Raw genomic sequence first — 26,035 nt, forward strand, 5'->3', positions numbered from 1 at the left:
CTGGGAGTAATGAGTTAGAACTCAGCGCTAGGCAGTGGCACAAAAATGTACAGGAAATCAGATGGGACAAGAAATTACTGAAAACATTAAGACTTGGTAGTGAGATAACAAGAAGGGTTTAAAGGGGAGGCCCACAGCTTTGTGAACATGAAGGCAGACAGTTATGTCCACTGAGCTTCTTATTACAATGGAAGGAAGATGAGAAACTATTTGGAATATCCAGGATTTCCTGCAACTGTTTCCATTAAGTTCGTGGCTGAAATTGGGCTATTTTTAATGTTGATGAGAATGGCAAGTCAAGAGTTTTAGTCTGTGGAGAGCAAACTTTTCTTGGAGGGGAGCTGTAGTACTGATAAAACTCTGCTCTGAATGGTAGTATTAACAACAGGCACTGTTGGACAAGCCCTACGATGGGCCAGCCTGATACGAGACACTGTGTGTATCATCCCACTTCATTAAATTATCCCTCGTTTGAAGGCCTCAGCTTCTACCCCATGCAGTATCTACTTTAGGGAGTGCCCAAGGAAAATTCTCATTCACATTAGCTCCAAGGGTAATTATATGTCTCTTAAATAATTGAATTTCTTTAAAAAATTTTTGGACTCTGAATGGAATTAACACGTGACCCTGTGTGTGTGTGTGTGTGTGTGGTGGCGTTGGCAGAGGCAGGAGGAAGTTGGAGGAGTTATGCTGTTTCAGATCCAGCATTCTGGCCCAATTTTAGTTGTGTGTAATGTATTATTTTTTAGCCTCTTTCCTGTTTCTTATTTTTTCACTGCCCTTGTTTTTCTATCCTCCCTCCACTTTTAATTTATGCTGCCTTGTATTTTAGGTGTCTCTGAAGGCAGTCCTAAATTCCAAAACAAAGGACAATAAGTATAAATATATTTCTATTTACGTCAGTCCCCACTTTATAGATGAGGAAGCAGAGGCTCAATTAATTTATTTAACTTGCCCGAGATCACAGTGGGTGTACTACTTACCTTTTGCTGGGTAACAAATCCCCTCCCAAACTAGCAGCTTAAACCAACAAACCCATAATTTCTCAGTTGGTTCCTGAGGGTCAGGAGTCTGGGAGTGGCTCACTTGGGTAGTTCCAGCTCGGGGGCTGGTGGGGTTGCAGTCGAGCCGTCTGCTGGGGCTGGAACTGTCTGCAAGCTGCAAAGTGTTTTATAACTTAATCTCAGAAGGGACAGTCACTCCCGTGTGCCACCAGTCACACAAACCGACCCTGGTCAAGGGAAGGGAGTCCGCAAGGGCGTGAGTCCCAGGGATAGGATTGCTGGAGGCCGTCTTGGAAGCCACCACTCGAGGGGAGGAAATAGCATAGGTGAGCCTGCGGCATGTTGCTTCTGCAAAAGCACTGGCTCTGGATATGCTCAAGTTTGGTCCCCAGAGCTGCTTTCATTTTTTTTCTTTTCAGCTTGAAGAACAGGTGAGTGAGCATAAGTGAGGAGGCTCTGGGTTTCAGTTCTCTTCCTCTGATCCTGCTTACAGGTTGCCAATGCTGCCACAGTTTCATCCGTAAAGCTTTGTATTGCCTCATAACTATTTAATTGCTGCTAAAAGTAAATTTAATTTTAATCCATAAGACAACACTAAATGATCTAACTGTCGGGTCCCACTAAGAAGTGGAGAGTAATAGCTAACATGACACTATATAGGCTGACAGCCTCTGACTTTGGTAGTGCAAGAAACAATTGATAGTAATTGTAATTCCTCCCACTTTTTATATTCTTTGCTTTATGGAAGATATGGGTATATAAAGGATGGAAGTTTTTGGTGATTCCACCCCCCATAAGGTGATTCCACCCCTCATTTGTTAGTGTAATGAGAAAATCTATAAAGATATTTTTATGGAACATATTTTTTACTGCATTGCTGATCGGTGGCCAAATTTTGTCAGGGTGATAAATTAGGAAGTGTTGTTTTCCTGGATTCAGGAAACTGCCAGCTCAGTGTTTGGTATTCAGACCTCAGATCCACGACTCACCAATAAACCACCTGGACAAATGAACACAGAGGATCTCAACTGCTGTGGACTATTGTCCTGCCTCTTGATTCTTAACTCTGTTCTGTATCTGGCAATTCCATTTTCATTTGATGTCATTCTCCATGTTTAAACATAGCCCCAAACTGATTTCTTACCTGAGATTGTTTTTCAGAAGAGTGGTGTTGAACTTCAAAGAAAATTTGCAAGCCATCGCTGTGAGCCAGTGGTATTTGAATGTTACATCTCTGTGACCTCCCTCCAGGCCTTCGTGCTATGCCAGTTTGCAAATGAGATGATCAGTTTGGTCTAGGGAGAGGATTCTCTCTTTAGCTTTGACTGATTTAGGTACAAATTAATTTGTTAAATTCTCTTAGAGTGTTCTAGGCTTTGTGCTATGTTCTCTGCTGCTGCTGCTGCTGCCGCCAAGTCTCTTCAGTCGTGTCCAACTCTTAGCGACCCCGTGGACTGTAGCCCACCAGGCTCACCGTCCATGGGATTCTCCAGGCAAGAGTACTGGAGTGGGTTGCCATTGCCTTCTCCAGCTATGTCCTCTAAGTGGATAAAAAGCTAAGACACAGTCTTTGTGCCTTTAAAAACTTGTGGTCTAGCTGCTAGGTAAATATTAACAGGAACAATTATGAAAGCATGTGAGATAGCAGAAGTATTCACAAAATGCTTGAAGAGAATGAAGGGGATTAGTTCTACCCAGTGGTGGAGGAAGAAGATTTTACCAGGAAAGACCTCTCTTAGATCGGTGGCCCCCAAATGTTGGTCTCAGGGCCCGTGCTACTCTTAATAGAATTTTCACTGACTTGTGGCAGTGAGAAAGAAAATGAAATTAAATTCCATAAGCTAATTTTAAGATTTAAAAAAATTCTTTATCATGAAATTATGTACTGATTCTTTTTCCTGTGATGTCCTTCACTTCATGAAGACAGGATGATAATAAATATTACTATTTGTTTTTTTTCACTGCAAAACAAAACTTGGCAGCCTAGCATCATCCAAATTTTCTTGTGTGCATTCATTTCTTGGTCCTTGAAACCTAAAAGGCTAGAAGCCCTTGTGAGAATGGTTATATTTGTGCTGGGTTTGGAAGAAACAGATACTCATGTAAAGGCATTCTTGCTGTTTGCCTATCAGTGGTTTAACAATACCTACATTCAGGGGAAACGAATTTGCGAGAAAGAAAAAATGTATGCTTTCATTTAAAAACTGGCTTTGAATGTTTCTCTAGTATGTGTCTGGGGCAATGTGGAGGGGGGTGGGTGTAAGAGAGAAAAAAAAGCGCCCATAGTGGTGGGCACTTAGAATTGGAACTGTAGCTTTGGAGAGCTGCTGTTGCCAACATGAATACTGGTTCTAGAAGGATTCCCACCCCCATCCCCTCAACCTCCACCCCCTGTATAAAATCTTCAGAAGTTTAGATAAGATTAAGCTTGATGATTGTAAACCTTCTACTTCTTTCCAGGTATTGGATTAAGAAGTAACCTTTGTATATACGGGCCCCTTTGCTCCCCTGATTTTTCACCAGGGGACAGGAGAGTGAGCCATTGTGTCTGTGTGTCTGAGCAGGTCAGTGGTAACGGGACATTTAACCTGCCGTGTTGCCAGTCTGCCTTGTTCATCTCACCTACAGTGGCAAAGCTTTTCATCTATTTGCAAATGGATGCCTCTCAGGAGTTGAGCTATATCCATAATTTTAGGGAATGTATCATCTTTGAAGAGGGATTCAAGGAGAATGACAAAGATGATAAAAGGGCTGAATAATATCAAAAGGTATTAGATTTAAGAAGAATACTATAGGGATTTCCCTATCTGAACTCTGGGGCAGTGATCTTACAGGATTCCTTCCAGCATAAATGCTTTAAAAAATGATCAAAGTTTCCCTGAAACTTTGCAAGACAACACTTGTAAATAGCAGGCTCTTCTACTGTGCGTTTGGAAGCAGCCCTTGTGTGTGGTGAAGTAAGAGGCTCTGAGGTCAGAGGATTCAAATTCTTGCTCACTCATTACTGCAGTCAAGTCACCACCTTGCTAAGCTTTCATTTCCTCCTCTCTAGAATGGGGATAATAGTCTTACTCTAAAGGGTTGTTGTAAATAGAAGTAATAAGCATGCAATAAGCACAAGCTATTACTATTCCTCTTATATTTAAATTTTTATTATTGTCACTTCCTCCTGTGAGGAGAGCCTGTCTCCTGGCCGTTCTCTCCCTGGCTCTGCACCATCTCCCGTGTCTAAGTCTGGAGTGTCCTGATTCAAGTGACCACATGCACTGATTGATTCTTTCAGCTTCCTTGAAACTAAAGCATCTGCACATGAACAACAACAATGAAATTATGTTTATAGGGCAGATCATTTATTTTGCTTAACTCTCAAACGTTAAAGGAGATAAATCAAAATTTTATGTCACAATATTCTTAGACAAAATCATGTGGAGAAAAAAAATGTTATTTAAGCAAATTATGCATTCTCTTAATAATCCATAGGCTTCACTCTCCCCATGACCTTTAGCAACCCAGGAATGGAAATATTGGAAGGAGATAAACACACAAGAGAGGATGAGGTGATGGAATATTCCATGTCCTTTCTGGCTCCTATTTTGTATTTTACAAAACAGAGAGAGAAACATGGGCTTCAAGGGGTAGAATCGTGACCCAGTCTGGCACATAGAGAGGTATGCTGTCCACACTGAAATGACCAGCGAAGCTGTTGGAGGTTGAGATAGAGAAGCTAAGAAGGGTCCTTTCCACACCTTAGTGCCAAATTTTGTAATTAAAAATAAATGAAGGGGGAGAGGACACCTGTATACTTATAGCTGATTCATGTTGTATGGCAGAAATCAACGCAACATTGTAAAGCAATTATCCTCCAATTAAAAATAAATTAAGCGGATAAAAAGAGAATAAAAGGTCCACGAAGTTTCATTGGTTCCTTAGCAGTGTTGAATTGACCTAACCTTGATGAGCACTATTTGAGTCATTCATTCATTCAACCAGTAACTGTTGGACACCCAGATACTGTTCCTTCTGAAAGTATGAGTGCATGCTAAGTTGCTTCAGTTGTGTCTGCCTCTTTGCGACCCTATGGATTGTAACCTCCAAGCTCCTGTGTCCAAGGGATTCTCCAGGCAAGAATACTGGAGTGGGTTACCATGCCCTCCTCCAGGGGAACTTCCTGACCCAGGGATCAAACCTGTGTCTCCTGCAGCTCCTGCATTGCAGGCAGCTTCTTTACCGCGGAGCCATGGGGGAAGCCCACCGTTCTGAACACCGGAGGGCAAACAGGACCAAATCCCAGTTCTCATGGCACCTGCAATCCAGGGGGGGAAACCACTGCAGAAAAAACCCCACAGGAATTCACAGCGGAACCAATCTTTAGTGGCTTACAAAGCCCCTGAGGATGGCCTTGGTGGCTGATGTTTCGTAATCACCTTGCCTAATATTCACGCAGAGACGTAGGTGTGTTTTTCTGTTATACTACTTACCATAGCAGTGACTTTCAATTAAAGCCATGAGGAGTTTTGACCTCTCAAAAATGATTGACATGGCTTTGGAGATCTATTTTTGTCCTGCTTTCTCAAGTTCATGTCCTGTGTGATAGCCAACAAAGAAAATACCACGTTGCCACAAGTGTAATCATGTAAGATCCATGTTATCCGTGATACTTGGACTATTGCGATACTGGTGGGCTGAGAAACAAATCTTTCATTTGCCCAATGTAATTTTCAGGTTTGAGCATTGAGGTTACCGAACGAGGGCCTTACTCTTTGATATAGTTAACTTTTTGGGAGGGTATGCCTTCTTAACTTTCAATGTCGATTTTAGGTAGTCAGAGATCTTGCCTGAGGCCAATACCTGGATAATATTGTACGTGTTGGTGAAACGATGAGAATGACCATCAGATTTCTGTAGGCAGGCAGTTTGTAAAGGAGGAGGATTAGTTTTAACCTTAACCCCCACTTCAACTCTTAATGAAAAGCTTGTGGTAAATCAGGCAGGGCATGTTAGGTATTGCATTTCAGTTGTGGAGTGACATCTAATACCAAGTCAGCATTTGTTGTTAACTCTGGATGTACTGTATTAAGTAGTTAAGGACAAGTCTTCTCTCAAATACCCCCAGAGACAATTCATTAATGACAACAGGAAAAGAATGGTACCTTTCCAGTGGGGTGACCAGATGGGCCCCTGCCATCACCAGTAAACCCAGCATCTTCAGCCACAGTAGTTATTGACTGCCACGAGGTTCTCCCTGAGATGCTGTGGAAAATGCATGGCCTCACCTGGGAATATTCCTGCCAGGAAATGGTTAACCTGAATCTGATCATGAGGAAACAGGCAGACAAATCCAGATTGTGGGACATTCTGTTAGGCAATTGGCTTGGACTCTTCAAAAATGTCAACGTTATGAAAGCCAGACCAAAAAAAGAAAAAAAGCTAGGTGGGTAAATGCTCTAAATTAAAAGAGACCAAAGGGACCTGGCAGTTGGGGGATATGGTACTGAAGGACACTGAAGAAAGGAGAGAGAGAGGGGGAAAAAGGAGGGGAGGAAGGAAAAAATACCTATAAAAGACATTTGGGGGCAAACTGGAGAAACTTGAATACAATCTGTGTTTGATTATCCTTTTGATGCTAAATTCCTTGCCTCTGAGCATTATGAAGGAGAATGTCTTTGGTCAGGAGAATTCAGAATTCAGGAGATTCGTGCTGAAATATTTTAGGTGTGAAATGTCCTGAGGTCTGCAACTTTCAAGGGGATCAAGACAAGGGTAAACATGGAGACAGAGAAACAAACATGGCAAAATGTTAATTGGTGAGTCTAGGTGTAGGAAATACATGTGTTCTTGTGTTATTCTTTCAACTTTTCAGCTTCAAGTTTTTCAAAACAAAAAAGGGAGAGACGAGGGAAGTCTATTTGAGGGAAATTATTATACAAATCCAGAACAAAAACAAGATGTAAGAAAACACACTGCATACAACTTAGCTGTGATGCCTCAGAGGAATAAAGGCCAGGACAGTGGACCAAGTCTGGAGACTCACAAGAGTTGTGCTCTGGTGTGTCCTCAGCCATCACCTGCCCTGGAATCATGGGCAGTTTGCCTGACTGTCTGTATCCGTTTCCTAGGGCTGCTGAAACAAGAATCACACACCACATGGCTTGAAACAACAGAGATATCTCCCTCATCTCACCATTTTGGAGGCTGAAGTCTGAAATCAAGGTATCAGCAGGGTCAGGCTCCTTCTGAAACCTGGAAGGGAGCATCTTTACTTGCCTCTTGCTGGATTCGGATGGGTTGCCAGCAGTCCTTGGCTCTCTAGGCTCACGGCTGCAGCCCTTCGCTCTCTGCCGCCGTCTGTTACACGGCGTCCTCCTCTCCTGTGTGTGTCCCAGGATCCCTCCCACTCTGGGAAGGACAGCAGTTATATTGGATTGGGGCCACCCTAATGACCTCATCTGAAGCTTGACTACATCTGCAGAGACCGCATTTCCAAATAAGGGTGCATCCACAAGTGCTGGGGGATTAAGACTTTGACACATCTTCTCAGGGGATGCAGTTCAACCCATAACACTCTCCATTCTTGTTTCTCCAACTCCCAACATGAGTGGGGGACGCGGTGGACCCAATCAACCAGAATGCACACTGAGGCCCCTTCAGCTCAGCGTCTGAGGCTCTGGGTGTCCACTGTTCCCAGTTCAGACATGAGTCAGCTTCGGGCAACTAAGGAGCCCAAGAGAGACGTGATGAGAAGGAGGCTCCGGACCATTGTTAAACAGATAACAAGCGTGTCCTTTGGAAACATGATTCGTGTACATTCTTGGCAAAGCAGGGGCTGTTTTATTTTGCTTGTCAAAGTCATCCTTTTTGTCCTCATTTTTATTTATTGAATGATTGCTGGTCAAAAGTTTTCTAAGCTGAATTCCCATCCTGTTACCCATAAAATTGCTAGATCTAGTGAGATGCTAGAGTTAAAAAAAAAAATAACTGTCACATCACAACTGATATTAGAGATTGGCGAGGCTGCCAGCTGGAGCAGACTAACAAGGAAAATCAAGACTCCTCTCTCCGTCTTTGTCCTTCAGGCTAAAAAAAGGCAAGATAAGAAGAGAGAACGTTCTGTAATGAGTAAGGGTGGCTGTGCCTCGTGATGGGTCAGCCCTGCGTGTCTGGAGGAGGACTCTCTTTGAGGCCCAGGAGGTGGGCTGGGGGCGGGGGGTGGAGGATGGCAAGTGGAGGAGGGTGGGGGGAGCGTAAATGGAGATGAGAACCATCAACAGTCTCCTGATGTCTCTCTGCTTCAAAGGGAAAACTGTGTCACAGCCGCAGGAGGGGAAAGCACTGATGGCAAAGTTGAAAGAGGACCCATAGTCCTCAGCGTGACGGATGTACAGAGCTGGGTCTGCCTCCCTCCTGCATCTCCCCACACGTGACCGAAGGTGGACACCAGATGTGTAAATCAGGACAGGGCTGTGTCCTATCTATTAGAAATCTCTGACTTGTGGGCACAAAACGAAAACCTCAGTCAAAGGGAATCTTCTCCAAAATTCAATCGTGCTATTTCTTTTCCTGGCTTTCAGAAATCATTTGGATAAACCCTGGGTGATTTAATTATACTGTCTTTATGAAAGCAGGTTCTGTCGCTTGCTGCCAGGGCCAGGTAAAAACACTTGGAATTCACACTGTGTCGTTATTACTCCGGTCTTCCTTTGCCGCTTTTCAGCAATGGGCGTTATGGATTTGTCAGCGTTTCCGTTGTTAGCTCTTGTTTTCAAGGCTTCTGTCTTAGTTGCTGAAATTGCATTGTCCTGGATGGGAGCCTGGAGGTAATTTCCTTTAGTGTTACAGTGGCTGCAGTCTTTTATGGGTGTGTGTGACTGTGCAAGTGATTTCAATATCTTTTTATTAAAAAATTAATTCATGCGTAAGTCTCAACTCGTTTTTTTCTGATGCGGATAGCTCTTATCCGAGATTGAGGCATGAATCATGTGAAGTAAACATTTACAAAGTCCACAACTCAGAAAAGGCCCTGCCTTGGCAGCAGCAGAGCAAGGCATGGTAAGGAAGTAATGAGATCACTGCGGTGATTATCAGTCATAGTTCTTTATGGTCACACATTGTGTATCTCTGAGATTTATAATATAAAACAGAGGGAAGAGCGGATGTGGTCTGAAATTGCAAATTTAAATTATGTGCCTTTTACTTGTTATTGACATTGAGATCTTCTCAACGAATCTTAGAATTTCAGTATCTGAAAAAGACCTTAGAAAGAAAGAAAGAAAGTGAAGTCACTTAGTCGTGTCTGACCCTTTGTGACCCCATGGACTGTAGCCCACCAGGCTCCTCCGTCCATGGGATTCTCCAGGCAAGAGTACTGGAGTGGGTTGCCATTTCCTTCTCCAGGGGATCTTCCTGACCCAGGGATCGAACCCAGGTCTCCCGCATTGCAGGCAGATGCTTTAACCTCTGAGCCACCAGGGAAGGAACTGAAAAAGACCTCAGAGCTTCTTTAATCCATCAGCTGTGGATACCTATTCCATCAGTTCCATATTCCCTCTTCTGCCCTTCTATTAATAGGTCAGTTATATATTGATGTGTAACAATCTCAAAATGTGTGTTTTGGCTAAGACAACAATCACTGAGTAGTTCACAATTCTGGGTATTGGCAACTTGAATTGAGCTCAGCGAGATACTTCTTCTGCTGGTCCTGCCTCGGCTCACTCATGTGGCTTCAGTTCATCTGGCAGTTCAGCCATGAGTTGACTGAATGTGTATGGCTTCATCACATATCTAGCAGTTGACTATGGCTCAGAGGCAACTGTGACACATGTCTGCAACATCCAACTGACTACCCCAGACTTTTCACTGGCCACTGGGTTCCAAGAGGAGCCAATGAGAGCAGATCCCAATTCACAGCTCTTTTCAAGCCTCTGTTTGTGTCACCTTTGCCAATATGTCATCCAGTTTGGTTCAGTTCAGTCGCTCAGTCATGTCCGACTCTTTGTGACCCCATGGACTGCAGCATACCAGTCCTCTCTGTCCATCACCAACTCGCAGAGTCTACTGAAACTCATGTCCATCACGTCGGTGATGCCATCCAACCATCTCATCCTCTGTCGTCCCCTTCTTCTCCTGCCCTCAATCTTTCCCCACATCAGGGTCTTTCCCAGCGAGTCAGTTCTTCACATCAGGTGGCCAAAGTATTGGAGTTTCAGCTTCAGCATCAGTCCTTCCAATGAATATTCAGGACTGATTTCCTTTAGGATGGACTGGTTGGATCTCCTTGCAGTCCAAGGGACTCTCAGGAGTCTTCTCCAACACCACAGTTCAAAAGCATCAGTTCTTTGGTGCTCAGCTTTCTTTATAGTTCAACTCTCACATCCATACATGACTACTAGACACATAGCTTTGACTAGACAGAACTTTGTTGGCAAAGTAATGTCTCTACTTTTTAATATGCTGTCTAGGTTGGTCATAACTTTTCTTATTAGCCAAAGCCAACCATTTGGCCAGGCTCAAGTGCAAAGAGGTGAAGAGATAAGGCTCCACCTCTCAATGGAAGGGATAACAGAAGGGAAGTAGGCCTCCATTTGTTTTTATTTGGAAACTGGGATGCCATCCTGATAGCATCAGCTGAAATCTCCCTAGTATTCAGTCTTGCCTGAGAAAGGAAGAGAGAGTTATGGACCGCTGTGCATTGCCCAGCCCACTCCTAAAGGAAGTGACAATTCATCTTAAAAAGAGACAGGAGAGTTCAAGATTGTTCAAGGTCATTGAGTCAGTGATGCGGGTGGTTCCACCTCAGTACAGCCCTTATTTGTACCCTCAGATGGCCCAACCCTGCCCCACGACCTGTACCCAAGACCCGGAGAAGAGGTTGCAGTAAAAAGAACAGAACAGAGTTTCAGGGACGTTTCTAGGGAAGATATGGGGATTTAGAGGATGAAGGGAGTTTCCTCATTTTGGTCTCCCCTGGGGATGGAGGGTGTTGGCCTGAACTCGGTCTGCTCCTGGACCAGAGCTGACATGGGAGAGGAAATTGGCTTGGGATGGCAACCAGGCCATTGGCACAGGCTTTGATGGAACGTGCAGGAGGGACTCACAGCCTCAGCAGGTCAAAGCAGCAGAGATTTACTTGCAAGAGCACACAAGACGCCCTTTCCTGGATGAACTGGAGGACACTGAGGGAACTCAATACCTATACTCAGGTGTAAGTCATCGCTCCCGCTTTTAAGCCAGAATGTGAGTGTGTATGTGTTACTCAGTGATGATGTATAAGCCACACTGATACGCGAGCAACAGGGCTAGAGGAGATGTAGGAGCCCTCAATCAGAGAGAGACTGCAGGGGAGGGCTAAGACCAGAGGTAGGTCTGCAGGTACGGGAGGACTCAGGAGAGGATTAAGCTGGAGAACGTTCCAAAGTAACGCACTCATGAGGGCAGTTAATACTTCACTGAGAAACCTGCTCTTTTACTAAAAACTACTTTGTCTTGGGTCACTTCAGTGGAGACACGAGAGAAGTTGTAGGATCAGAGGAATTGGGGAGGAATAATGTTCCCAGACGCCCCTAGAATCTCAATATTTAGAATCACTAGGGAAATCAAGTTTCTTAAGCAGTGGCATTGATGAACTGCTGTCAGAGAATAAATGAGTGTGTGTGTGTGTGTGTGTGTGTGTATGTGTGTGTGTGTGTTTGGAATCTCGGTCTTTATTGGCTGCTGGGCTTAACACACTCAGGCCGAGAGCCAGGGCTCGGATTTTGTTGAAAGCAGTAATGTCAATGTTTTGCACGTGTGGGGACAAGAGAAAGCAGAAAGAACATAGAAGTCTTAGATAAAATGATGAATAACATATAACCCCCTTATTCATATGTATTTATTTATACACACTGTACTTTGTTGCAGAAGAAAGTTAGGGTGACTTAAATGAATACATTTATATATTGTATTACATACATATAACTTGAAAGCATAAATTTTAAATAAGGATGAAATAATTTTTGCATAAGTTTTTTTTTTTTCCTGCATTGTTATATTAATAGCTTAGAACTTGTGGGGACAATTGAATGGCACTTCCCTCCTCCGACATACATAAAAAAAGCAGGTGTCTGAATTGTGCACAAGTTGGATCCCTTCTGAGTCACCACCTACTGTGCATCAGGTTTGGAATGAATTCTACAACCTCACCCAGTTTGGGTTAAGGAATAGGCTTTATTGGGGAAGGGCTTCCCCTGTAGCTCAGTAGATAAAGAATCTGCCTGCAGTGCAGGAGACTCGGGTTCAGTCCCTGGGTTGGGAAGATCCCCTGCAGAAGGAAATGGCAACCCCCTCCAGCATCCTTGCCTGGAAAATCTCATGGACAGAGGAGGCTGGTGGGCTGCAGTCCATAGGGTTGCAAAGAGTCGAGCACAATTAAGCGACTAATACTTACTTACTTCATTGGGGAAAGGGAAAACTTATAAGGCAGGTTACACAGAAAGAAGACCAGGTTCCCTGCCTCCCACTGTCCAACAGAGAGACGGGCAAGGGTGCTGTGTGAGAAATGTGGTGTGGGTTTACGTTCCAGTAGAGGAACAGTATCTCTCTTTATTCTGCCTTTTCTATAAAGCAAGTGTAAAACAGCCACTTTGTCAGTGGGGGAAAACTCAGGCAGTTTGATCAAGGCAATCTGGATTGGGGGCCGGCTGTTTACAGGGGTGCTGAGAAAGCCAGCAGCCACGTTCCATAGGAGGCTGCAGGGAAAGGATGCTACTGGTCCCATGGAAAACTGAGCTGGGATGTAGCATTTCCGCTGAAAGAAAGACGTCTCTGAGGTCTGCTACCTCATTGGCCAGGCAACCAGAGTGAGCTGCCATAGTCATTTTCAGACTGTTTTGCTCATCACCCTGTAATTATGACAAGTCTGCAGCCAGAAAGCCTGAAACTTGCTACGGCGGCCTTACAAAAGTCCCTCCACCTGTCTGATACTAATTACAGGTCTAGTCCTCATCCTACTCTGTAGCCTGTTAGAGAACCAAATGAGTGTGACCAGTGGCCAAACAACTAAAACAGGAGGCTGGCAATTTGGCCAGCAATATTTTTCAGCTGGAGAAGGAAATGGCAGTACACTGCAGTATTCTTGCTGGAGAATTCCAAGGACAGAGGAGCCTGGTGGGCTCCAGTCCATGGGATCGCAAAGAGTCGGGCACAACTGAGCGACTATCACATTTTTCAGCACTTTGCTTTCAGAATTAAAAGATAAATCAGACAAGGTTGGTAATTTATCCAAAATGTGCTTTCCAAGATACAGCCCAGTAACCAGTATCAATTCAGTCCATTTTTCAAGGGCTCCTAATTCTAGAACTCAATGTAACAAAAAAAAAAAAAAAAAAAAATGATGCTCAGAATAGTGAACTGGGGGCATTCAACATCCCCAGTCACCAAAAAGGAGGAATATGAACCAAAACACAGGAGAGAAAAATTAGCCAAACATTTAAATCAAAAACCAAAATAAGACTACTAATAATGGATAGTTGCAGCAGACCCCTGGCCAGTCACCTACCAGGCAGCCCCCCCTCCTTGCTAACAGAACCCCCGTTTTGCTTTCCCCTTCACAGGCCCCCCCCCCCATAGCCTATGAGTATGTTTTGCTGTCCTAAGTCAATTGTGGTGATTCCACAGGGTCGTGATGTGATTCTGGCCAAAGAGTTGAGAGAGATGGTCTTCAGGGGGCTCCAGGGGAGGGTCTCCTTGTCCTTGAAGAAAGGCGGCTGCTGCACGGGGTGAAGGGTGAGCTGCCTTCAGAAATGCTGCTGAAGTCCTGACCTCTGAGCCCATCTCGAATGAGGCTGCCTGCCCCGTGGGGTCTCTTAGATTGCTCCCTCTGTCCCCTGTCTGAACGACTCTCTCCCCCAGTGTGCCCCATCGTGCCGGACCCCAGGACACAGTCCAGCTGGCACCGTGTCAACTCTGAGATGGTGAAAAAAGCCACAGGCTCTGGAGCCCTGCTACCTGGGGGGTGCCCTGGGTCCCTGGCTCCTTGTCTGGACAACTTTGTCTACGATTCTGTCATTATTCAAGTACTTGACCGCTTTTCCGTTTGCTGGGTCCCCGCTCAGGCCCATGTCCGATCACCACAGTCTCCGCGACCCCAAACACTGTTCCTGGCACCAGAAATTCCCAGTAAACATTTCCTGAAGGAGTCAGAGAGGGAACTAAAGTATCCCAGTTGCCGTTACCACATGATGCGACCTGGGAAAGCGGTGCAACCTGTCTGTGATCTGACTCCTTACCTATAAATTGGGCTGATAACATCCCTTTGTAAAGGTTATTGAGACAATGTATTTTTTTCAACTGTAGATACTGGAGAAGGGACAGGAAAACGGAGGAAGATCTGTGTCACCTGAGTGGTGAGGAACATGTCAAGTAATGATGAATCCATTAACGATAGCTGGAACTTTTTCAGTAGCTGTCACATATTGAGGATTGTATACCATTATCTCATTAACTACTTCCAAGTCTTCGAGGAGGGAATTACTGTACCCATAACACAGATAACAAAACTGAGGCTCAGGAGGTAAAGCACTAGCCAGGTGGCAGAGCTGGGGACTCAGAGCGTGCCTGAGTGGCTGAGTCTTGGCATTTTGGTGCCCATCGCAGGGACGAGCTAGGAGCTGCCTCCAGGGAGGTATCAAGCCGGACCTGGTCCAGGCTGTCCTCAGTTAACATCTCTCCTTAATAACTTGGAAGAGAGCAGGCACAGCAGGTGCTTCAAAGACCAGAGGCGGAAACCAGAGCAGACGTCCAAAGGCGCTGCTGGCAAGCGGGAGGGGAGGAACTGGGATTCGGTTTGGGGAAGTACAAACCCATCCAGCCGTGGGGAGCTAATCCACAGCAAAGGTAGAGAGGTCAGGAGAGAAAGGACAGCTGAGAGGCTGAACAGCAACTGGGCGGACGGTGGGATGGAGATGCTGCTCTGTAACGTGATGAGGCTAGAGCCAGGCCAAGGCTATTCTGGGCAGCCTTCACTGGACCTGCTCCCTGCCTCGTGCGTACAGGGGCCAGTCCCTACTGCAGGCTCACACACACACACACACACACACACACACACACACACATACACATTTCCATCAACACACACACACACACTTTAATACTGACCCCCAAGACCCCCATGAAACACACACACACATTGTCATACTGACCCCCATCCCACCCCATGAATCTTTTAAACTTTCTTCCTTCCAGGTTTTGCCCATGTTTCATTTCCTAATGTCTCTAAGAGGAGTCACGGGGCTACTGCATTTGTAGCATATGGGATACAGTTCCAAGTCGATGGGGAGGCACTAGAAAGTAAGTGAATGAAGAGGTGCTCAAGTACACCGATGAGCTGGTCTCAAGTTTCAGAAACTCTGATCCTTCTTCTAGTCCTTCCAGAGGCAATGCTGCTCAGTGGTTAAAGGCAGGCGCCTCTGGCTTTTACTACCCATGTAAACATAGCCTACACATCTGAGTCTATTTCCTCAACTGTAAAGTGGGAATAGAATTCACACCTCCTCAAGGTTAAGTGCAGGACCACTCCTGCCTAGGATCAGTCCTGGATAAGCGGACATCAAGATCCCCTGAAAAATCTGCCCTTTGGTGGACAGTGGCGTGTCCACAATCTTTTTGTAGGCTTCTTGTTCAGATGCCTTCAGATCTTGATAAGCTAGGCTTTGCAAAGATGAACAGATTAAAATCAGGAGTGAAAAAGAGCCAGTTTGAGGGCTTTCTCTAGAGCTGGAACAAAGGGATCCCGATTCCTGGCAAGCTGGTTAAGTGGGCTCAGGGATATACCAGCTGTGGAGCCGTTCGTACTCTTGTGCACCTCTGGGCCTGACACCATTGGGAGGGTCCTCCCAAGTGGGTGTACCTTGGGAGACAAAGCTTAGGGGTGATTCTGCCTGTCCCAAACCTTGCTCCCTCTGGGGAATTAAGAGACCTACTCACAAACAACGAAATGTGCATACCAACTCATCAGACTGTTGGGCCTGACTATGACAAGGTGAGGGGGAAATGGAGGGAGGTTCTCTGGGGGGTTCACCTTTCTCTCTCTTTATTTATGGGACTTATACAATCCTTGCCAGAAGCAAAAGGATGATCTGGACACTCTCAGCTGGCCCATTCCCAGGAAAGGGAAAGGAACATCTCTGCCTTTCCAGCTGGAAGGGTCCTCTGGGGTCATCAAGTCCAGCTTCTCGAAGGCTCAAGACCCAACAATGCTTGTCTGCAGTCTCTTTTCAGAGTAAATGGTGGGCAAGCCCAGCACCACCCCAGACCTGTCAGCCACTGCTCTCCACTCCCGAGTCCTGGGGGAACAGGGCAAACTCAGGAATGTGAGAAAGACAAGCCAGAAGGGAATCATTTCATTTTCAAAGCCAAGCAAAGAAGCAAATTGTATGCCATTATCTTGTATCTGCAGAAGTGACTAAGCAGAATTATGAACAGGCCAAGATTAATCTTCCTCCTGATACATGAACCTGAATTTCTTCTTGTAGCATTTGATTTATTCAATTAATAAAATGCTATTTTTCCTTTATAATAAGCAGACAAATTTCTCCATTAAATGTCCTAAATGCTTTCAAACTGAGTGTGACTCTCCATGGGTGATTTTTGTGCATTTTGGAATGCAAGTTGTTTGATAGCCCTTTTAAAAGTGTTTATTGATCAGGATTATATGATATACGGACAAGAAGCAGGGCCTCGTCTCCCCACCTCTTGCCCTTTGCATTCCTCCAACACACCTGGAGAAGCCAATCTGGTAGATCTTTCTTTGATCTACCAAAGTAGATCTTTGCTTTGCTTAATTTTATCTGACAGAGATGCCAGTTTTCAAGAAGACCAGTGGGGAAGACAGAATTACTATGTTTCAGATGCAACAGGAAGGGGGTGTCTAGGTGCCTTCCACATCCAGTAAGCCACAGTTCTCTCTGGCATAGCACATGCCCAGTGAGCCATGCAACTCCAGGAAAGTCATATGACCTCTCTGGATATTACCTCCTTATTTTAGCTATGGGAATAATCACTGCATCTCTCAGTTAAGTCGCTCAGTCGTGTCCGACTCTTTACGACCCCGTGGACTGCAGCACGCCAGGCCTCCCTGTCCATACCAACTCCCAGAGCTTGCTCAAACTCATGACCATCAATATCTACCTTATATGGTTGTTGTGGGGCCATAATGTATGACATAGTGCATGACATAATGTATGACAGAATGTATGACAAAGGGCTTTCCAGAGGCAACAAACCATAGAGCTGCAAGAGGCAGTTATTGTGCTGTTACGGCTGTCTACCCTCACTGGGGGTCATTCCGGAGAACTTTATTTCCCCAGATGAAAATTTCTTTGCTTCCAAGTTAAAATGGTTAAATTTCATCAAGGACTGTGGCATAAAGGCATCGACCTTCCACTCTCACTGACAATAAACAGTATCTCTTGGAGACAAGTCTGAATGTTATCTGTGTACCCACTAGTACTAGAAACTTTTCTAAACATTATGTCCTTGGATTTAAAAATCATTAGATTAAAAATTCTTTCCTCTGCAGTTCTGCAGAGCTTTTGCGCACCCACATAGAACTGGCCAGCACGGAGTTCAGACCCAAGAGCTCCGAGGAATTTCAGACATAAAACTAACATGTAGTTGAAGAATATTTCAGAAAAGATGCAGGAACTTCAAGGGATAGAGCTGAGAGGACTTTACTATTCTGACCAGTTTATTCATAGAGTCATAAACACTAAATTTGGAAAGTTATCTGGGCCAAACTTTTCATTTTAAGATGAGAAAATATGGCTTAAAATAGATTATTGGTTAAGCAGCTACTTCGGGAAAACTTCGCTTTTTCTGATTTCCAGGCCAATGTTCTTTCCATTACATTGCTAATAATATCAACAACAACCACAACAGCTACTGTTTATTGAATAATGAGTGTGCTAAGCTATTTACATACGTTCACTCATTTAACTCTGGCAACAAACTAATGAGGTGGATATTGGTCCCATTTTACAGATGAGGAAAATGAAGGTCAGAAATATTAATTACTTCCCTAAGGTCAGGATACTGATGTTTAATCAGTCCACAGCATAGAGAGCAAGAGGGGTATATGTGTCAAGGATTGGTGCTGTTTGCTTACATACGACAGAATGTCTCCATTTTTTAAAATTTAGAACTGAAAATTATTTCTTATCCCAAATATCAAGGGCCTTAGAAAATACATTCTGAACTGAATTGTCAGCTCAGAACAAAACTTTTCCTGAAGTGTGCCTGACTTTATATTGACAGGAATTAACTGGAAATGAGGGTGTGGCACTTCCCCATTCTTCTGCATGTCAGGCTTTTAGAGTTCAGACACAAGATGAGTCATAACAGAAATGTGCAGGCTTTTGGCCACAATGGAAATACTCATTTTCCCAATTGCTCAGGAGCAAAACATTGAGGCCAACTCTTTTTGCGTGCTAGGAATGTTAAAAACATTTTTCAGTCTTAGTGTGGCTTTTAAAATCATTAAACCAATTTCTGTTGCCCCTGCTGCAGTTTCATTCTAAAGATTCTATACTCACAAGAAATTTGCCTGCTCCTTAATCTTGTTTTCTTATTTTTCCAACTTTCATTAAAAGCATAACTTCCTCAATCTGGCACAAGTTATAGAGCTTGAATTTTAAAACTCCCAACATGTATTTACTCAAAATATCAAAGGACACTTTTCAGAAATTCTGCCTTCCCTAAAATGTTAACTTTACACTAAACAATGCTATGTATGAATGTTCCCAAAACACCAGAATGAGTTCTTGAAATTTCTCCAGTACAAAATAAAAGCATAAGAAGAGAGAAGGAGAGATAATAGCAGTGTCTGAAATTAGCCAAGGTTCTTCAAGCCCAAATGGAAACTGGATGAAATTTGATAAAAATAAAAGAAAAAAAATGTTATGAAAACAATCCCAAAGTTGATTATTGGCTGTTGTTGGAACACAGTGTAAAATGTTGACAGGAAAGGAGTTCACGATGTTCATTTATTAGGACATTTAAAGAGGAGGATGAGCTGTGAAATCTGGGGTCTACACTGTCACGCTTGCTTTCTTTGTCTCTTCTATCCTTTTATCCAGATGTTCATGCCCAGATGTTTCCACACTTACGGACTCAGGTCCTTACTGCATGCTAGACCCTCAGGATCTGAAACTTTAACTGTCATGGTTCATGCTCTTGAGAAGCATTGTCCATTGGTAGAAATAGACCCTTCATGAACCAGTACAGTGTGATGGAATGCCTGCCACAATGAAGGGAGGTACAAAATGGAACAGGGCTCAGCTGTGTACCTCTGGGGAATCAGGGATGGATTTACTGAGAAGGTGGCACTTGGATGCTAACCAGTGGTCAACCAGCAAGGGAGAGAAAGGGGAAGGGACCCTCCAGACAATGGGAACAGTGGTTGCAAGAGGCACAAATGCCTCAGAGACCATAACTGGTTTAAATGGTTGTGTTGGTACTGGAGAAAGAGAGGAACGAAGGCTGAACCAGTAGGCTGGGGTTAGAGTCTGAAGTACTTTTTACTCTAGAGTAGGCATTGGGAAAAGGACTACGTCAAGGCTGTATATTGTCACTCTGCTTATTTACCTTATATGTAGGAGAGGGTGTGGAGAAAAGGGAACCCTCTTACATTGTTGGTGGGAATGCAAACTAGAACAGCCACTATGGAGAACAGTGTGCAGATTCCTTAAAAAACTGGAAATAGAACTTGCATATGACCCAGCAATCCCACTGCTGGGCATACACACCAAGGAAACCAGAATTGAAAGAGACACGTGTACCCCAGTGTTCATCAAAGCAATGTTTATAATAGCCAGGACATGGAAGCAACCTAGATGTCCATCAGCAGACGAATGGATAAGAAAGCTGTGGTACATATACACCATGGAATACTACTCAGCCATTAAAAAGAATACATTTTTAATAGCCAGGACATGGAAGCAACCTAGATGTCCATCAGCAGATGAATGGATAAGAAAGCTGTGGTACATATACACCATGGAATACTATTCAGCCATTAAAAAGAATACATTTGAATCAGTTCTAATGAGGTGGATGAAACTGGAGCCTATTATACAGAGTGAAGTAAGCCAGAAAGAAAAACACCAATACAGTATACTAATGCAGATATATGGAATTTAGAAAGGTGATAATGATAACCCCATACGCAAGATAGCAAAAGAGACACAGATGTATAGAACAATCTTTTGGATTCTGTGGGAGAGGGCGAGGGTGGGATGATTTGGGAGAATGGCATTGAAACATGTATGCTATCATATGTGAAAAGGATCGCCAGTCCAGGTTCAGTGCATGAGACAGGGTGTTCATGGCCGGTGCACTGGGATGACACTGAGGGATGGGATGGGGAGGGAGGTGGGAGGGGGGTTCAGGATGGGGAACACATGTACACCCATGGCTGATCCATGTCAATGTACGGCAAAACCACTACAATATCGTAAAGTAATTAGCCTCCAATTAAAATAAATAAACTTATATCTTAAAAAAAAGAAAAAAAACTGCTGTGCAGAGTATATCATGTGAAATGCTGGGCTGGATGAAGCACAAGCTGGAATCAAGATTGCCGGGAGAAACATCAATAACCTCAGATATACAGATGACACCACCCTTATGGCAGAAAGCGAAGAAGAACTTTGATCAAAGAGCCTCTTGATCAAAGTGAAAGAGGAGAGTAAAAAAATTGGCTTAAAGCTCAACATTCAGAAAACTAAGATCACGACATACGGTCCCATCACTTCATAGCAAATAGGTGGGGAAACAGTGGAAACAGTGGCTGACTTTATTTGGGGGGGCTCCAAAATCACTGCAGATGGTGATTACAGCCATGAAATTAAAAGACGTTTGCTCCTTGGCAGGAAAGTTATGACCAACCTAGACAGTATATTAAAAAACAGAGATATTGCTTTGCCAACAAAGGTCCATCTAGTCAAAGCTGTGGTTTTTCCAGTAGTCATGTATGGATGTGAGAGTTGGACTATAAAGAAAGCTGAGCACCAAAGAATTGATGCTTTTGAACTGTGGTGTTGGAGAAGACCCTTGAGAGTCTCCTGAACTGCAAGGAGATCCAACCAGTCCATCCTAAAGAAGATCAGTCCTGGCTGTTCATTGGAAGGACTGATGTTGAAGCTGAAACTCCAATACTTTGGCCACCTAATGTGAAGAGCTGACTCATTTGAAAAGACCCTGATGCTGGGAAAGATTGAGGGCAGGAAGAGAAGGGGACGACAGAGGATGAGATGGTTGGATGGCATCACCAACACAATGGACATGGGTTTGGGTGGACTCCAGGAGTTGGTGATGGACAGGGAGGCCTGGCGTGCTGCGGTTCATGGGGTCGCAAAGAGTTGGAAACGACTGAGCGACTGAACTGAGGCACTGGGAACTCTAAGTAGGTAGGAGCTAGAGAATATCAAGAGAGGGCCAGGCCTGCTTTGGTACATGTTAGAAACACAACTTGGCTAGAAATACCAAGTCACTGGCAAGGAGAGAAGACAATGAGAAGGACAGGGTGACAGGGTTACCCCAGTGTTAGTCAGAATACTCCAGAGAAATAGGCCCAATGGGGTAGGTACATGTGTGTGCATGTGTGTGTGTGTGTGTGTGCGTGCACATGTGCGTAATGAGACTTGTTGTAAGGAACTGGGTCACAAGATTGTGTCGAGTCTCAAGGTCTGAGAACTAGGACAGCCAGTGATGTAAGTCCCAGTTTAAAGGCAAGAGAAGACCAATGCCCCAGCTCGTAGACAAGCAGAGAGAGAATTCTCTCTTCCTCAGCCTTTTCTTCTCTTCAGGCCTTCACTAGTTTGGATGAGGCCCACCAACCACAGAGAAGGCCATCTGTGTTCCTCAGCTTACCAATTCCAAAGTTCATCTCATCCAGAAACACCATCAGAGGCACCCTCAGAAATATAATATTTAACCAAATATCTGGGCACCTCATGGCCTAGTCAAGTTGACACAGAAAATCACCCATCATACCCCAGCCACCAACAGTTTCCTGAGTTTCCTTAAGGAGGCGTCAGAATCCGGCTCCTGGGCCCTTTCCAGACATATCTTGTCATCCTCTCTAGTTTCCACATGTTCCAGCCACACAGGACTGTTGCTGGGCTCTTTCTTACTTTGTGACTTTGCTTAGTCCCCATGAAACACTAGTTAATCCTTCCAGATGCAGGAGAAATGATGCAACTTCCATGAAGCTGTCTGGATTCTTCCATGCAGAATGAATTGTTCTTTTAACTGTCCTTGTAACACATTTACTTCTCTATTATAATATTTACTATATTTCACAGTTTGATTTTTACACCTTTGCTTCCAGAGCTAGACCATAAGTGCTCCTAAAGCAGGGGGTTTCTTTTCTCTGCCTACTTCCTCTCATGCAATACGGAGACCCTCTCAGAGTCGGCACTGAACAATCGCGAAGGGATCCATACAATTCCAGAAAATCTATTAGGATAAACCACCCACTACTTTGTAAGTCAGACAATCATCATTCATTTTTTTAAAATAAATAGTTTCAGAAGAACTTGTGCATAAAGATTTACATTCCTCAGCAGGAACACAATTCATATGGATTCCTAAAAACTATTAATTAGGAATAAGTTTGAGCATGCAAAACAGAATACAAAAGAAAAAAAAAATCCCCAAATAATGAAGCTTAAGGAAGATAGAAGTTTACTTTTCACTCATGTAGAAGAGTCCAAAGGTAAATGTAGTATACCTGGTATTATTTATGGAGCTAATCCATTAAAATAATGAATTTTATATGAAAAAATGTACTCTAGTCCTCTAAAATAGACTTGGTGTTTAGTAAATGATAACAATTGAGAAAGACCACCTAAGAAGCAGGGGGTGGGTGAAATGGGTGAAGGTGGTCAAAGATAGAGATTTCCAACTTTGAAATGGTTGAGTCTTGCAGATGTAGTATACGGCATGGTGAATGAATGCTGTATTATTGTGTGTAATATTGTATTGCATATTTGAAAGTAGCCGGGGGGGCGGGGGGCATTGAAAATTCTCATCATGAGGAAAAAAAATTTGTAACTACGTATGTTGATAGACATTAAATGCAGTTATTGTACTGTTAAGAAAAAAATGTTGCCTGCCATTCCAGTTCTGCAAGGATAAAGCCATTAGTCACTGCAGTTGCCCACCGACAGTGTGCCCTTAAGGGAAGTCAGGATGGAGAAAAACAGGAAATATTCTGTTTTTTGGATATACTTTCCCTGAGACTTTCCTGATGGTCCAGTGGTTAGGACTCCCCACTTCCACTGCTAGGGGCACAGGTTTGATCCCTGGTCGGAGGAACAAAGATCATGCAAGTTGTGAGGAGCAGCCCCAAAAAAGCCATAATCATACTTGCCTATAGACAGTTAAGATGCCTATCTAAGGAAAATTTTCAAATGACCACAGAGTTTTACATCTTCTTACACATAGAAAATCAGTAAAATTATTAACTTGAGATGCCTCTTTTAGTGATTAGCAGTACTTTTGAAGCTTGACTACATGCTTCTCCCAGCAAAAAAAGTTCCTATATATCCTGGCTTCTCCCTTGCTGCTCTAAAGCAGTTCCTCAGAGCTTTCTGAGAGGTCGTCTCCTGGGCTATAGTCCTTAGTCAGATACCCAAATAAAATTTAACTCACAGCTTTCACGTTGTGCAAGTTTTCTTTCTGTCGACAGTGGTGATCATTTTGCAATACATAACAAATATCAAATCTTTATGGTGTATACCTGAAACTAATATAATGTTATGTTGACTACATCTCAATATTAGAAAAAATTTTAAATAAGCAAAAAGGAAGGACTACCTGAAATAGCTTTGGACACTGCATTTTCCTGATTCATCTGAAATACATCCTTCATAAAGATCAGTTTTGTTATTCAGAAGGTAGAGCTTGATACACATGTTCCCCTGAAACAAAAGGGGAAATTACTCTACCAGTGATTTTGTTGCTGTTTTTAGGGGAACTAAATCAGAATTTTAGGTCAAAACTCCGGGGCCTCAATAAGGCAGCAACCTCAAGTTGGGTGGGAGTTATAAATCCCCTTCTGCAGCACCTGTTTCTCCTTTGGGAACAATAATACCTTCTTCCCAAAGACTTTATGACAATTAAATAATTACATAAATTAAATAAAAAATTAAATTAAAAAAAAAAACACAAATGTGAAAGGACTTTAAATTTTCTTTTTTTTAATGTTAATCCCAAAGTTCTAACTTATCCCTCTCCCCCTCACTTTTCAAAATATATCACTGTTTTAAGACTTTTAGGCAGTGATCAGGTATCGAACTATTTGATGTAAAAAATACAGAAAAACACAATAGTGATTGTGCTAGAGCTAACAGAGTTTTAAAAACAAAAGGACTGCTCACACGTAGTGTTTGAATCTCAGGGTTGGACAACCTGCACAGGGCAGAGGCACCTCCCGCTGCGGAGCTACCAGCCCGAGTTCCCAAGTGTCCCACCCCACTCCACTCCCTCTGGAGACGATGGGCATCGCCTCCCACCCTGGAGGGAAGAGAAGAGAAAGGAAGGCCGCAGGGGCTGGGCGTGGACCTCCGACGGACTGAGTGACCCGGAACCGGATGTGGATTGTGGAAACTGGGGCTGGGACTGGAAAGTTCCCGCCCTGAGTGACGCGTCAGGTCGGAGTATCCCAGAGAAACCCTCAGGCCCCACTGAGGAAGTGCATGCGAGTCAAAGGGTCACGCCCCAAGAGCTGGGGGTTGAAGAGAGACAAAATCCTAGCAGAGGCAGACGGAGAACAGGAACCTGTGAACGTAAGCGGGGAAGGCCAGGCCTGGGGAATCTCCTCAAATGGCCTTGGGGCCTATAGCGTACCTCATGGAGACCCGGCTTACGAAACAGCCTGGCCAGTGTGAAAAAAAACCTTCAAGGAAGAGTTGACTTACCTTGAGACCCCTCTCTTTCCCATATTTCTGTTACTGAAAGCGGGACTGATCGCTACGGTGGATTAACCTCTTTTTACGGAGGCTGGCAGTTTTCAGTCTGGGTATAATTTGCACACTGCCCAAATGCATCCCAGGGGTGGGGGCTGGGGGGACAAAGGGGACCCGAACCTAGCCCCCACGTGGCTCACAAGGCCACGCTCAGGGGTGGACTGCATCTGCCCAGACGGAAGAGGAGGCTCATTCTTTGCTCAGAGGCGCGGCGATGGTCTCAGCGGCATCCTGGCACCCCTCAGCTCATACGTGGACGCTCCCGCGGTCAATGGGGCGCAGACGCAGATGCGCCCTTGGGCCGTGATGCGGTTATGAGGGTGGAGCCTCGTGATGGCGTGACTGCCCTTCTGAGCAGAGGCACCCTCACTCTTTACCCACGCTCTCACAACGAGGCGGCCACCTTCCCCGGTTCAGGAAGCGAGCTCTCATCAGACGTCCATCCTGCCGTCACCCTCATCTCAGACTTCCAGCCTCCGGAACTGTGAAAACTCCCTTTGTGCTTAAGCTAAACTAGCGGTCTGTGGTCTTTTGTTGTGGCAGCTGGAGTTGACTAAGATAGGCCCCTGCGGGGCTGTTTCCATCACAAAGCCACATTTGGGAGGATAGGAGAACTGGCCTGACCCTTGCATGCTGCAGGTGCCAGGGAAGTATGATTCCATTTCATTTTCAGGACAGGTAACTACATTTAAAAGTATATTCTCCCAAAGCGCTCAAGGGTGTTATGTATTTTTATTTTTATGAATTTTAAATTTATTTGCAGACGATCAAGCTAAGTTATTCTGTCTGGGGACACAGACCTCAGAATACAGTTTCTTGCCATCTCTAAGCACAAATCTGAACTCTTTATCAAGGTATCGTCATATATTGGCAGTTACGGCTCTGCACTGGACTTGTAACAAATTCACACCTGTATATAAATGAGCAAATGACCTGGGAGTGGTCTGCTGGAGCTAGAAAAAGGATCCCATAAAGCATAGATGAGTCACAGTGTCTCAGTACTTTGGGGGTGAGGATGGAGGCCATGTGGTG

The 26,035-nt window shown here is 44.2% G+C and overlaps 1 long non-coding RNA gene across 1 annotated transcript; it reads right to left on the reverse strand.

Moving 5' to 3' along the window:
• Positions 1-664: 664 nt before the first annotated feature.
• LOC139038405 (uncharacterized) lies at positions 665-25,328 on the reverse strand. Its single transcript, XR_011491367.1, has 4 exons — positions 24,956-25,328; positions 23,853-23,956; positions 2,149-2,299; positions 665-1,158 (listed from the first exon to the last, which is right to left on the reverse strand). It is a non-coding gene; the product is annotated as an uncharacterized lncRNA (long non-coding RNA).
• Between the last annotated feature and the right edge of the window lie 707 nt (positions 25,329-26,035).

This window comes from Odocoileus virginianus, chromosome 15, assembly GCF_023699985.2.
Source record: "Odocoileus virginianus isolate 20LAN1187 ecotype Illinois chromosome 15, Ovbor_1.2, whole genome shotgun sequence".
NCBI classification, from domain to species: domain Eukaryota; kingdom Metazoa; phylum Chordata; class Mammalia; order Artiodactyla; family Cervidae; genus Odocoileus; species Odocoileus virginianus.